At 39.8% G+C, this 13,707-nt stretch overlaps 1 protein-coding gene across 10 annotated transcripts in view; it reads right to left on the bottom strand.

The window, feature by feature from the left end:
* ATXN7 (ataxin 7) overlaps nt 1-13,707 on the bottom strand; it is a 140,264-nt gene that overhangs the window by 37,497 nt on the left and 89,060 nt on the right. The window lies entirely within an intron of this gene.

Below are 13,707 nucleotides of genomic sequence, written 5' to 3'. Positions count from 1 at the left end.
TTTCACAAGGATTCAGATCCCAACCCATATCAACAATACTAAGACCCAGGGGGTTTTCTGAAACCCACTTTTTCTCCCCCCCGATTCCTTACAGTAACGTTCATACAATCTAAAACTATGGTAGCCCTTAGAAGACACTAGAAGAACGCAAGGGAAGAGCCATCAGCAAGCCTTAGAAGCACAAGATGAGGACACATCTCCCAAATCTTTTCAAAAGCTCATAAGCGAAAATAAGAATTTTAAGTTAATTCACTGAAGCTTTTCTTAAGCTAGAAAAAAAAAAAATTCCATGGCTGTACAACCTGATTGCCACAGGTCTTAGTATTGTTCATCCTACTTCACCTGCCCTCCCTGCAGGGGTGGCCAAGGAATCTCCTTAATGCCATCAATAGCAGAAAAGAACAGGGGAGGAAGATCTTTCTCGAGCTAAACCTCACTTCCCTATCACTGTACTTGTACGACAGAACACCAGAGTCCTTGCTGGCCTTCCTAGCACAAATGCTTGCCTTTCTAATATTCCCTTTCGTACACAGTGATTGTACCAGTGGTGAAAAATATTATTATGAGAGTCAGCCAATCCAAGACAGTTCTAAGAATCAAGTCGTTCTGCAACCCTGTAGAAAACCAGGGTGAATTTTAGCAAATGTTCTTAAATGCTACAAACAAACGTCTATATTTAAGTTCACAAATAAACAAGAGAAAAACCAATTTTAACTTATTTTTAAGACCTACATCAGAAAAGGGATGAATGAATGGTCGTGTAAGCCAGGAAAATGTAATTTTGTACACCAATAATACAGACAAATACACAGAAACTGAGAACAAAGCTCAGATTAAAATTTTAAACACTCACATGTGCCCCTCTTAATGCCCTGAATAAAATGTTTAAGCAAATGCTGCTTTGTTCTGCTTGTAAAGCATTATCACAATTTTCTTCAAACCATTTCTCGATATTCTATCCAAATAAAGTGTATTTGATATTAAATATCCCGACAACGGCTCAGATGTAAGTGTCTAGGTCTGGGGGCATGGTCGTATTTCTTTTTCCCTAAGAAAAAAATGAAGACTACAGACTAAAAAAATACTACAGACTAAAATAACACCTTAACAGAATAACATCCGTGCCTCACTGCCCGAAAATTATATGTATCAGCTGTGGTTTGGATGGTGCACACATGTCAATTTTACTCTAGTGCACAAAGGGAGTTCTGAACTGTGCATTAGCCTATTCGTAGCAAACAAGCAAACTTGCAGGAGGCTAGGAGGAGCACTCAAAGTTTGGGTTCAGGGGGCAGCCAGCCTGCAGTCTGAGCACTTCTAGCTGTGCAGCCATGGGCAAGAGACTCAGGAGAGCTAAGGACTGATACTGCCTCCTCCCACAAGCCTGGGGTGAGGAGTAAATTTGGGATAACGCAGGCAATGCAATGCCCAGCACTTGTTAAACGTTCAGCAAATGTTAGCTATTATGATTACAACCAAGGAGACACTGGATGGATGATAGAAAAGAAGAGTTAAACAGAAACAGAAAAACTGAGGTTTCTATCATAGAAATTAGTCAAGTCCCCTACAAATCTTGGGATTTCCTCAACTGAATCCTTGAGAAGGCAGCAGAGGTGTCATTCAGTGCTCTGGAGGTCAACAAACAAGCTGCTGGCAGTTATGAAATACTGTGTTCCTGTCACTGGTGAAAGCCAGTTCTCCATTTTACAGGAATACAAGTCTCCACTAACTCCACTTCACTGTCTCAGCAGGCCGGGCGAGTTGTAATTGGCCTTAATTGGCACTTACAGGAGCTTTAACATTCCTTACCTGCTGCCAAGGAGCACTTGAAAGGGGAAAAAAGTATTTTCAAACTTGGAAATACCAAGCAATTCATTCGGCTGTGGGCCTGGAAGCCTGCTATCCAGAATCAGATTAGCTTCACCTAGAAATGTTGCTATGTTATTATCCAGAGCTCATTAGGTACTCACACTGGATTAGGAGAGGTGGGAGATGAAATTTAAATGGGGATAATTCACCTTGCGGGCTAAAACCATGCAGCAGCCTTCCTCTAGCTGATCTTTTGGTCGATGGCCCTCCAGGGCTCAGGCACACTTCATGTGTGTAAGGCAGGCAAATAAAATATATCTTCATGGCCTGATTTACACAGGCTTTGAGTTAACCACACCGTGACCTCAGCCCAGTCATTATTTGAAACACGCAATGAACACTGTTATAAGGTGACCAATCATACCAACTGCAAAGAGGATAGCGTGATCAGAAACAAAACTGGCCATAGTTTTTCCTTGGCCTTGCAATTAATCACACTCAAAATTGTTATCCTTTAGGAGGCCTCACATTTTGCATAGCGGAATCCTAGCATAAGAGAATGAGATTTCTTCCTTAAATTCCATACAGAATGAATAAAAACTTCCCACAGGTGCCAGGGAAACTGCCTATAATTGTTTAAATATTTTTTAAAATAATCACTCGTTTTGAAAGATCCCTTTGTCTCATATTATTAAGCATTACCAGACTCGTGCTTGTTTGAGAAATTTATTTCAAATTAAAATTAATCATACGTGTGTATGTGTGTGTGTGTATGTGTCTAAGGAACATTGTTAAGAGGCTTTAGAAAATTAAACGGAAGCTTAGAAAAATAAATACAACACCTACTCCTTTGGAGATACTCTCATAGCGGCTGGTAGAGATATAAAGTATTATAGCCTTTTTGGAAAGCAATCCAGCAGCAGCTATTAACACTGCAAATAACTATCTTTTGTGACCCAGGAATCCCTTCCTGAGACTCTATCCCACAGAAACTAAACCACCAGTAATTAAGTATGTATGTACCAGAGTGGTTACTGCTGTTTGGTTTACACAGACAAAACGCAAGAAACAAAATCAATGTCCACAGAGGGCCTGGCAGAGGAAGCTACAGCACAGCCACACTTTAGAGCAGTATGCAACCATTAAAAAGAGGGGATTAGTGTTATGCAGGGCTGTGAATGGATTTACATGAGCTATTGTTGAGTAGAAAAGGAACAGAAGTGTGCATAACAGGATCCATTTTTTTTGTAAAACTATCACCAAAAGCCCCTACTAATAAAATACATGATTCTATGTGCCTGGATAGAGTTAGAAGGATGAGAAAAATATACAAGGATGCATACTAAGTTACATACTAAGAATGAAGCATGTATGATTTATAGCGTAGCACGGACTGCTACTTAGAGAAGGCAGGTAAGTTGAAAGAGCCAATAAGAAATAAGAAAAAGGCTGCACTGAAAATAGTTGAGATGATTACATTTGTGTATTTATAAAAAAATACATTATAGGTGCATATATTTCATATATTCATATGCCGATCAAAAAATCTATAAAGAAACAGGTCTAAAAAATTTGTGTTATAAAAATGCACTGTGAAGGTAGCTAAGAAAAATTAAAGAAATACAAAATTCTGGCCAAGTGTGATGGTTCACACCTGTAATCCCAGCACTTCAGGAGGCAGAGGCAGGTGGATTGCTTCGGCCCAAGAGTTTGAGACCAGCCTGGGCAACATGGTGAAACCCTGCCTCTACAAAAAATACAAAAATTAGGTAGGTGTGGTGGTGCGTGCCTGCAGTCCCAGGTACTAGAAGGGCCGAGGTGGAAGGATTGCTTGAGCCCGGGGGGTGGGGGTTACAGTGAACCGAGATTGTGCCACTGCACTCTAGACTGGGCAACAGAGTGAGAATCTGTCTTGAAGAAGAAGAAGAAAAAAAAAGAAATACCAAATTCTGGTATTACATCAAACAAGTGTATCTTGATTATTGTCACTCTCTTAATTTGTTTGGCTAAGCAGACTGAGACTTAAGTAGTGCAACAGACCACAGTGGAATCAACCAGAAAAAGGCCTATTAGCCACTTTGGCAAAATAACATCTTAACTCTCTAAAGCTCACTACAGATCTTCAGTATTAGAAGTTGTAGGCCAGGCATGGTGGTTCACGCCTATAATCCCAGCACTTTGGGAGGCTGAGGCAGGCAGATGACTTGAGGTCAGGAGTTCAAGACCAGCCTGGCCAACACGGCAAAATTCTGTCTACTAAAAATGTAAAAATTAGCTGGGTGTGGTGGCGCATGCCTGTAGTCCCAGTTACTCGGGAGGCTGAGGCATGAGCATCACTTGAACCTGGGAGGTGGAGGCTGCAGTGAGCCGAGACTGCACCACTGCACTCCATCCTGAGCGAGAGAGTGGGACTCTGTCTCAAAAAAACAAAACAGAAGTTCTAACAACTTTTTTAAAAAATATATCAAGCATAAGAGGCAATGAAACAAACTTCATTCCAAAGTATATTTGTGACCTGAAGAGAATACAAACCAAGAACTCTATATTGTGTGATCAGGGGCTATTTGTATTTTATTTTAAATGGAAATAATTATCTTTTCTTCTTCTTTTTTAACATTCAAATGCACAAGATAAAAAGGTATAAAATTACTTTGAAGTAAACCTCAAGAGTGGGATTTCTACACACAAAATGTGGGATGAGGGAAATAGGTAAATTTAGCTATTGGGCCCCTCCCAAACCAGTTTGTTTTATGGACTTGAACTAGTAGATACATCAGAGGAATTATTCAGTCATGGACTAGTAGATACATCAGAGGAATTATTCCAGTCAGGTAGTAGGTACCACAGCATTAAGAAGTGATAAAAACTCCCTCTTCTGGTCATATGTAAGACCACAGCTTACTAGGGTTGAAATCGCAGGTGTGTTTATCTTAGTCAACGTACAAATTAGTCTTGTGAAATGACTGTCAGGAAAAGTACTTTTTAGAAAATATAAATAAAATATGGATTTATATCCTGAAATATCTCCATTAAAGCTGAAGCATGGCGATCCTATAATAGCTAATGATTTCTACATGTAGCAGGCAAGTCAAGAGTGACACTGGTGAATATCAACAATTCATATATATATAGAATAATAATTTCTTGCTTAATTTTTATTAAGCCTTTTTTAAAAAAAATTTCCAACTGTTTTTCCCTCTATTAAGGTAAAATGACAAATAAAAGTTCTATATATTTACAGTATAGTGTAATGTTTTGATACATATATACATTATAAACAATTTATATATATATAAAGATAGATATTGCCAGAAACTCACATTTTCACTGCCTTATTATTGTGGCAACCCATATCAGAACTGCTGAAGTAGTTCATCAAATCACAGTAGTACAAACCTGGAGGGCACTGTGACCAGGTTCCATGTGGAGAATCAATATGCTGAAATACTGACAGACATTCCCAAAGAAGGACGGTCCTTAGAGCACTGTATACAGCAACAAAACACTGAAGATCTAAGCGTCCATCAACAGGAGTCAGGTTAAGTGGAAATACATTAATAAAGTGGAATAACAGGCAGTCCTTAAAAAGACTATAGCAGAACAATATGTATTAACATGAAAAAATATTTTAGATAGATTATTAAGTAAAAAATGTAAATTCACACTGAATCTACTTTTTTTCATGTGAGGGGGAAAAAATATACTGGTAAATATTAGTTTGTCCAGGTTCTAGGAACCCTCCAAGAGTACATGTCAAACTGTACCCCTGAAAAGTAAGATGAAGGAGCTTTGTTCATTCTGATTGCATACTTATCCTCTGGTTGTTTAATTTCTTTTACAATGTATTTTATTTTAATAATTAAAAACAAATTGAAATGTAGCGGTCTTTGTTAGTCAATAAATTTTCACAATTACCCAATGAATACACGAGAAGTCCCAAGAAAGAGCACACAGTTTCTTTTGTTTCCTGGCTTATATGACTAGATTACAGTAACATTAAAAAACCGAAAAGAAAAAATGACCCCCCCCCCCAACTTGGCATCACTGCAATAATTATTTTCTTCTACAATCTTTAGAAAATGCCTAAAGACTTAATATAATACATCAACACTTTTTATTCAGGTCAGTGCACCTCATTAAAAATAAATGCCCATATACAAACTGAAAGAACAACCTCCCGATCCATAAGCTCAAGTAAATTCATCCAGCTGCTTGAGCCAAAAACCCCATGAGTCATTCCTCCTCCCTTCCTTTCCCAGTCCATCAGCAAGCCCTGCTGGCTTTATACTTCCGATGCAGATTTTAATTCTGTTCACACTTCTCTGCCCCTGCTGCTACAATCCTAATCTAAGCTTTCTCTCCTGATCCAGCTCTCACCTTAACTAGTATAAAACAGCTCACTAACTGGTCTCACTGGTTCCACATTTGCCCCCTGTGTTCCGTACAGCAACCATGTGATCGAAACACTTCCTGGCCAAAATCCTCCAGTGACTTCCCATTGCCTGCACCATCCAATCCTGATTCTTCTCATGGCTTGCAGGGCCCAGTGTCATCTGGTCCTGGACTCACTTTCTCCAGTTTCAACTTGGACCCCTTTCCTCCTTGCACACTGTCCTTCGGCCTCCTCACTGGCCTTTCTGCCAAGACCACTTCCATCTAAGGAACTCCGCACTTGCTATTTCCTCTATGTGAAGCACTTGTCCTCTACATCTTCAAATGGGCTGGCTCTCTTTCGTCACTGAGTTTAAACATCAACTCCAGAGACAGGCTTCCTTTAACTAGCCTTACCTAAAGTAGTCTGCCCCAGTCATTTTCTCTCACATTATTCCTAACATTTATCACTACCTGAAACAATCTGATTTCACAATTTCATTTTTCTCTCTCCTCCTTAATGCAATATATTGTATTAAGTTGGAATATACGGTGCATGAAATCACAGACGCTGTTTTTCTACCTCAGTGGAGGGCAATGCTTAGCATATATTAGGCACACAGTACATTTTGTTAAATGCATGAATAATACCATTGCTAGTTTAATTCGTTTCTAAAGCAGCCCCAAAGGCACAGACATTCATAAAAGCACAGATATCAGTAAGAGGAAAAATAAGTACATTTTATAACTAGAAATTAAAATGTTGCTCCTACAAATGACATAACTTTATTTTAAAGATATCTGCTTATAATACAACTAAAGAAAAAAGAAATTTATATTATCTGAGAGAGAATAAACCTTTATCTAATGCTACTTAAGTTATCTGAAAAATTTAATTAGCATTCTTTCACTTGTAGCAGAGAAAAAAATGAATACACTGTATGTCACGCTATCACTCTCTAATATTAATAACAATAAATGACAAGTGAAAGAAAAAACATTTTCTTTCTTTATCCAAAAATGGTTACTTAATGACAAGAAGTTTAGGGCAAAAGGCCAACCTGGAATTTCCTTCCAGAGTTAAACTAATGTCCACCTTGACATCATTCATGTTTTCATGTGTCTGTTTTGGTTAGCTCCCATCCCTGGCTCATCCCCCGACTGCTGGAGAAAGACCTGGTACAAGTCTTCCAAGCAAAAGAGTGAGGTAATTTTTTTTGCTCTGCAACAAGTTTCAGTCTTTATACTGACTGCAGAAATAAACATGTCAGCCAATTCTCTAAAGAAGCTACAAAATGTTATGAGTCTCATACAAAAAGAGGAGGAGTTTGGCTTTAGATAGTTACGATGATTTAGAATTAAATAAAGTAGAACAGGCAGAAGAGAAATCCAATGACTATGCTAAATCAATTATCTACGTGCCATCATTATATCTTTGAATTACTAAATGTTCTGAGGTAACAGGTTTACAATACTGATCCAGCTTCTCAAAGCAAACTTAAAATTCTACTTCAGCTAGAACATCTGTCACTAATGATAGTTTTGTGACACAGGCGATTCATATTGTCTCCGAATTTTTTTTTTAACTCAATACATCCTTATCATGCAAAATAAATCAATGTTATTAGGTAGAAAAGATGGTCTGGTTGGTATATTCTATCTGTGTGAATGAAATTTAATTTACGAGTTTGATCTGTAAACTACCCATAAAATCCATTCAGTGGATTAAGAACAGGAAATAAGATAATACATGCAAAAATTCTCTGTAAATCACCAGGTACTATTAAGTTATCATAGTAAGTAGACTTAAATTTAGCATACTTAAGAGAAAAAAAATTCTCTTTATCAAAAACAGTTTTGAGCTAAATAAAATGACATGTTAAAAACTATCTGAACCTGCTACTTTCCAGGTCTAAGTTAATCAGAGAGCAAAAGCCGAGGGAAGTGTTCTGTATTAAATGGTAAAACCTCTGCTTTGTGATGCAAGATAATTACACGACGGCAAGTGCTGGTCTGGACTATGAGAAATGTTGTCAACAATGAGAAGCAGCATTTTTGCCAGAGCCAGCCCATCGGATCTCAGAGTAAAAATTCATTTTTCTTATAGTACTAACATTTTTCTCTTATAGTACTAACATCCTTTGAAACCAATTACTCGGCTCAAAAAAGTATGAGTCAGTTCTCATACGAATATATGAGTAATTTGCTCATCCTGATGAAAATGGTATTTTAGAAAATATAATTTATACTAGCATCTAAAAGAAGCCAAGCCACCTCAGTGCATATCAAGGAACATTAAGTCCAAGCAATGTGTGTAGCTGTTAATTTTACAGGATTTGTAATATGTGCAAGGAGAGAAAGCTGTAAGATCACAGGAGTGTTTCTACTAAAACTACATTCATAAAGTCATGAAAAAGCCAAATTTTGACACTTCTGTTTGTGAACAGTCTGAGAGAAAGGCAGATGTTTTACACGGAAGCCTCACCAACAGACTCACATACCATTCACAGTGATCAGTAGTGGCTCAATATATAAACACATCGATAGATGACAAAGGGTATTTGTCTTACGTGGTCTTTCTACAGATCAACATGAGATTCTAAAATTCTGTTTTCAAGGTCTGTTATTTCCTAGGGCTAAGGCTGCCCTCAGTAAATAGCTCTTTAAACATATGATTTAACAAAATTCAAGAACTTGAGCTGGTATTTCCCAACAGTATGGAGTAGGTATCACTCTCTAATATTAATAACATCAAATGACAAGTGAAAACTTACTCCCTTTCCAATCTCTTTCCATTTTCCTGATAATATCACACTACTGTGTGGACAACACTTGCCTAAAATGTGCTAGTCTCCATTTTAACAGAGAGCAAGCCTCAGGCTCAGAGCCAGCACTGGCAAAAGCATCAACATAAAATTAAATAATCTTCTTTTCACAGCATTCATTTTCACATTTACTATTTCTTATAGCAGACAACACTAGTTTCCCCCTTTATTGTTCTACTAAGATTTTCCTTGTAAATTGATTTATTTAAATAAAAGTGGTCTGATTTAAAGAAAAATACTAGGTGGAATTAAGTCAGCAGATGATAAAGCCAGCACTTGATTAAGGTTGGGAAAAGGTGGCTGCTCCAACCTGCTCAGACTCAAGCTGAGCCCAAAGGTGAACAAGTGGATCAGCCTAACTAATCTGAAGCAAATACTTCAACAGCCAACATCTGAGTAGGGTTTCAATTAATCACAGAGATTCTAAATGTGGTACTTGTCCAAGCTGAATAAACATCATTCATCTATTTCTCCTAGGTAAGATCACCCCTGTGTCTGCATAAAAGAGAAACATTAAGGTATTCTTCATAAGCAAACTCAGTGAAGCTGCAGAGCACAAAATAGCAATCCCTGGGAAGCTCTCAGTATACAGCCTCAAAAGCACCCCACAAGTCATCTGCTAACCCTGTGCTAATCCCACCATTCAGATCCAGAGTAAACGCATGTAAGTAGTAGTACACAGTTTATGCTATTCAGTAGCCAGTACAGGACCAACACACTTATCGCTAAACTAACTGAAGAACTTAAGATTCCCACCTCAAAAGAATGGGGCTTCTGACCTTAGGAACGTCACCATCTCAACGCTGCCTCCTACTCAGTTTTTTGGCAATTAATGTGACATCTGCAGCACACAATACACATAGTTTAAAAAGTAGGGTCCTCCCTTCCTGCCATTCTGGTTGGCTCAACTCATCTCTGAGCACCAATCTCTGTCAGTCACTATATGTCTGCCACTGTATGTACCAAGCAGCAGCTCCACCAGAGTGGACTGTATCTGCATCTGTGAAAGCAATGCATCCCAGCCAGCCAGTGTGTCAGAATCAGCCCAGGGAGCTGTTTAGAACGCAGATTCCTGGGTTCTATCCCTGGAAATTCCCATTCAGAGCATCTGGAGTGGGCCTTGGGAAGCTGCTCACTTAGAAAGCTCCTCTTTGATTCAGATGCACAGCAGGTTTGGGATCCACTGATTCGAATTATATTTTTAAATCTGAAATTAGCAGTAAGAAACACCTTACTCTTTTTTTTTTTTTTTTTCTTGAGACGGAGTCTCGCTCTGTCACCCAGGCTCGAGTGCAGTGGCGTGATCTGGGCTCACCTTCAGGGTTTCAAGCTCCACCTTCAGGGTTCACGCCATTCTCCTGCCTCAGCCTCCCAAGTGGGAGCGCACACTACCACGCCCGGCTTATTTTTTGTATTTTTAGTAGAGATGGGGTTTCACACCTTACTCTTAAAAATACTAAGTAACTGAAGAGAAATATGAGGCACACTGGAGTATTTTAAAACATTAAAACAACATCAAGAAATCATGGTATTACTATGTAGTTTCCAAGAAAGCAAACTATGGTATGAGAACAATCAGACTGAAAAACTGGAAATGCCAAAACGGCAGCAAGATCATTCACCATCATTGCTCAAATGGAAATCCTGGTTAATTGTTAACTCCTAAAACTGCAGCTTGGCTAGCAAAAAAGTACAGGGCTTCTTAACTACTCTAATAAGCTGCTCACCAATTCAGAATAATTTTACCACCAACATTGACTGATTTTACAAGACTTGCTGCCACTGTAGCATGTTTTCTTGTCCTGGTAGCAGTGGTTTTAACGGAACTGCCTGCTGGAGTTTGTAGGAACTATTCATTTGTTCATTAAAGTCACAGATGGATATCAGCAATACATGAATTCACAGAAGACTGCCGACACATTTTCACCAATATCACTGAAAGAAAGAACCATCCCTCTTTTGGCGGTAAATAGACTACAACAGTCACTCTGAAAGATTCTGAATTTGAAAACTGTTTTTGTTAACTGTGGAAAACGATAATGCAACAACTGGCTTTCTAAAAATTTCAACAAAAAAGAAAATGTTCCAAAAATAATCTTTCCTGTCACAACCGTTGTCCCCAAAAGATAGAAGAGACTGTGGCAGCACTGGGAAAGGTTGTTGGTCCTGGGAACCCTGCCCACCTCTCCTTCCCTCCAAGTAAGTGGGGTGTCACTCCAGGGCCACATGATGCCTCCTTCTACTTCACGCAGTTACTCTCCCAAACCCCCATCCACCACTAAACCTCTTATCGATTCCACCAGCAGCCACCTCCTCCACTGCTGATTCAAAGAGGACATTCCTTTCACATTTCCCAGCAGAATCCCTCTCTCAGAGCACTTGGCCCTCATCTTTCTGCCAGGAACTCTCCTATCTTTAATATTTCCCTTGTCACTAGAGGGACCTCAGACCTCCTACCTAGTGGCTCTGTCAGTCACATCTCCTGCCAAGCCACAGGACACCTTGGAGTATACGAATCTTGAATTCACACTTTCCCATTTACATGTTTGAAGTTACCACCAACCCTCATTCAACAAGCATCTTATTAGGAGATACCGTGCTAGGGACTGAAAGGCAGGAAAGGAGAAAGGCAGAAAAATGTGATTTTAAGATACTTTCCTGGCCGGGCTTGGTGGCTCATGCCTATATTCCCTGTACTTTGGGAAGGCGAGGTGGGCAAATCACTTGAGGTCAGGAGTTCCAGACCAGTCTGGCCAACATGGTGAAACCCCATTTCTAATAAAAATACAAAAATTAGCCGGGCATAGTGGCATGAACCTGTAATCCCAGCTACTCAGGAGGCTGAGGCAGAAGAATTGCTTGAACCCAGGAGGCAGAGGTTGTAGTGAGCCGAGATCGCGCCACTGCACTCCAGCTCGGGTGACAGAGCGAGATTCCATCTCAAAAAAAAAAAAAAAAAAAAAAAAGACACTTTTTCCTACCCATACACTGATATTCTAAGAGGGAAATGAGAAGATTAAAAAAAAAATAAACTTCATATAAATATGCTGTAACCAATGAGTAAATGCTCCTAGAGCAGGTCTTCTTTCTACCTAAGGAATCCACTCTACCCATCAATTCTCTGGGGCACCACTAAGTCACATCACTCTGGTTCTAAAAAATCTGCAACAGGTCCTCACCAACACGTCCAGAGCAGGGAACTCCGATTGGCATTGAGGCCCTATGAGCTAGCCCCAGCCTGCCTTTGCACTCCACTCATCCACAGGTGGGTACATCAGTTCTGGCCAATGGTGACTCGTGCAGCACATCCCAGAGAGCCTGGAATTTCCTGCTCCTGTGCTTGCTCACGTCAACCTTGTTGCCAACCTGGGGCCACAAAATACGGTTGTTCAGTGCACAAACTGTGCAGCCATATGCGGCAGCTCTGCCTATCCCCAGTAAAACACCTCCCATCTTTAGTGGATTACAAGTGATTTTTCCAAAATATTGTCTGTATTGTCCACAAGTCAGAAGCAGGGAAATGACATCTTATCCACCTCTGTACCCACTCTAGTGCCTACCCTAGGGCTTCTCCTAGAAGCAGGAACTCAAAGAATCTTTTTATGGTTAAATAAAGGATTTATTCCTTGAAAAAAATGGTGGAATGTTGCTTATGATGGTGTGATTCTTAACCCAACAACAGTAGTCTCAACAGCAAGATCTGTAAATTCTAACTTTAAAATGTTTCTTGGCTGAGCGAAGTAGCTCACGCCTCTAATCCTAGCACGTTGGGAGGCAGAGGTGGGCGGATCACTTGAGGTCAGGAGTTCGAGACCAGCCTGGCCAACATGATGAAACCCTATCTCTACTAAAAATACAAAAATTAGCTGGGCGTGGTGGCGGTTGCCTGTAGTCCCAGCTACAAGGGAGACTGAGGTAAGGGAATTGCTTGAATCTGGGAGGCGGAGGTTGCAGTGAGCCAAGATCTCACCACTGTACTCCAATGTGGGCGATAAGAGTGAGACGCCATCTCAAAAAAACAACAACAACAACAACAACAAAAACGCATCTCAAAGCTATGCAGCCTTCCTAGCTCTACTGCCAGATCTTACTCTCAGTCCAGTGTTACCTCTAGCCTCTGAACTATTCCCCCTACTTCTGCCCTTCTCCCAGAATTTATTCTCAGCAAATCAATCACCGAAATAGGACTGTGTTACTCTCTTACATAAATCCTCCAGTGCTCTCAAGCTGCTTCTTAGCCTGGCCTATGAATATCAGGTTCCTGCTTATAATGCTGGATTCCTCCAGTTTCTACCTCCCTTCTCTAAATACTAAATACTCTTGAGCCACACAGGCCTTCTTCAGGTCTGTGTGCTGGCTGTTCCCTCTGCATCAAACGCTCTTATTCTAGACTGCTGCCTGAGTTGCTCCTTCTCATCACTTAGGACTCAGCTCCAGTGTCACCTCCTAAGATGCTTTCTTTAAACACTCTATCTATAGAAGAACCCCAGTGTTACTCTATCGCAAGCTTGCATTTGTAGCAGTAAGAGCAATGAGGAAAAAACCTATAGTTATTTTTAAAGTGTATCTAGTTAGTTTTGCCTGCCTCTCCAATTAGACTGTAATCTCTGTGGCGGTAAGAATCATACTACATACTCAATGCCTGAAACAAGGTAGGTATTCAAATACTTATGATTTGCTATTGAGCCAAACAGGGCAGAAA

This window comes from Hylobates moloch, unplaced genomic scaffold (genome assembly GCF_009828535.3).
Source record: "Hylobates moloch isolate HMO894 unplaced genomic scaffold, HMol_V3 SCAFFOLD_4, whole genome shotgun sequence".
Classification (NCBI taxonomy): domain Eukaryota; kingdom Metazoa; phylum Chordata; class Mammalia; order Primates; family Hylobatidae; genus Hylobates; species Hylobates moloch.
The sequence above is the reverse complement of the archived record's forward strand: the minus strand, read 5'-3'. Positions and strand labels throughout refer to the sequence as shown.